Consider the following 1,942-nt stretch of genomic DNA (forward strand, 5'->3'; position numbering starts at 1 on the left):
GGGCGGGCACACGCGCCCGCCGCGGCCAATCGCGGCCGGAGGCGCCCGCCGGGCTGGCACAGAAGGGGCGGGATCCGCCCGCCCGCCCGCCTCCCGCCGCTGCAGAAGGGAGGCGCCTCGACGGGGAGGGAGGGAGGGAGGGGAGCTGCAGCGCGGCGATGCGGCGCCCTCCAGACGGGCCGGGGGATGGAGGCGCGCCGCACGTCCAGGGGGGAGCTGAGGACGCACAGCCGCGCGCCTGGCTGCGCCCCCGACGCCGGGAGACCGCGGCGCGCAGGAGGAGCGAGGCGCTCCTTTGCCAAACGGAGCTGCGTTCATCTGCTGGCCGGAAACGGCCCTTTTGCCTGCAGATCAGAACAAGACTGGATGTTGGACAAGCTGCCTCTGTGTGCCAATAATAATAATAATAATAATAATAATAATAATAATAATAATAATAATAATAATAATAATAATAATAATATATTTATTTATACCCCGCCCATCTGGCTGAGTTTCCCCAGCCACTCTGGGCGGCTTCCAATCAAGTGTTAAAAACAATACAGCATTAAATATTGAAAACTTGCCTAAAAAGGGTTGCCTTCAGATGTCTTTTAAAAAGAAGATAGCTGCTTATTTCCTTCACATCTGAAGGGAGGGCGTTCCACAGGGAGGGAGCCACTACCGAGAAGGCCCTCTGTCTGGTTCCTTGTAACTTGGCTTCTTGCAATGAGGGAACCGCTAGAAGGCCCTCGGCGCTGGACCTCAGTGTCCGGGTAGAACGATGGGGGTGGAGACGCTCCTTCAGAGATACTGGGCTGAGGCCATTTAGGGCTTTAAAGGTCAGCACCAGCACTTTGAATTGTGCTCGGAAACGTACTGGGAGCCAATGTAGGTCTTTCAAGACCGGTGTTATGTGGTCTCGGCGGCCGCCCCCGGTCACCAGTCTAGCTGCCGCATTCTGGATTAGTTGTAGTTTCCGGGTCACTTTCAAAGGTAGCCCCACGTAGAGCGCATTGCAGTAATCCAAGCAATGAACCACAGAATTGTAGAGTTGGAAGGGACCACGAGGATCATCTATTCCAACCCCCTGCAGTGCCCAGTGTGCTGGTCAAACCCACAACCCTGAGATTATAAGGGCTTCATGCTCTACCAAGTTACCCCAGCCTTCCGAAAGTAGGGGTGCAAGACCTTTAAAATAGCTGTAGCACTGTGTGTGTGTGTGTGTGTTTTTGCAGGCAGACTTTGCTAATCTGGCGCAAAGGACAAATCTGAGTGCCCCATTATTATTATTTTTCCACAATAATTTCTTTTGGTACAGTTGCCTTTTAATGGCTCTTCTCAGTAAAGGGACCCCTGACCATTAGGTCCAGTCGTGACCGACTCTGGGGTTGCAGCGCTCATCTCGCTTTATTGGCCGAGGGAGCCAATGTACAGCTTCCAGGTCGTGTGGCCAGCAGGACTAAGCCGCTTCTGGCGAACCAGAGCAGCGCATGGAAACGCCGTTTACCTTCCCTATTTATCTACTTGCACTTTGAGGTGCTTTCGAACTGCTAGGTGGGCAGGAGCAGGGACCGAGCAATGGGAGCTCACCCCGTCGCAGGGATTCGAACCACTGACCTTCTGATTGGCGAGCCCAGAGGCTCTGTGCTTTAGACCACAGCACCACCCAGATCTTCTCAGTAGATGTCCATATAAATATAGCTTTTATTATAGTTCTCATTTTGCACCTCCTCAGGAGTAAACCCTACACAAATCTGGAGTGGAGTCCCCAAGACGGTTGGATGGTGTCTTGTCCGCCTCCTTCCAGCAACTCCTGCAGCCAAACTGGTGTCAAACGCATTGCTCTGCTTTCCTTTGGACCCCACCAGCGTGGGGTCTTGTCATTTGAGCAGCCCACAACTTCGATACACACTCTGTGCAGCTAACAGTGGTTTGACTTCACCCCCCCCAGAGTTGCCTA

The sequence above is a fragment of the Podarcis vaucheri genome, assembly GCF_965113315.1.
Source record: "Podarcis vaucheri genome assembly, chromosome: 17".
Taxonomy (NCBI): Eukaryota; Metazoa; Chordata; class Lepidosauria; order Squamata; family Lacertidae; genus Podarcis; species Podarcis vaucheri.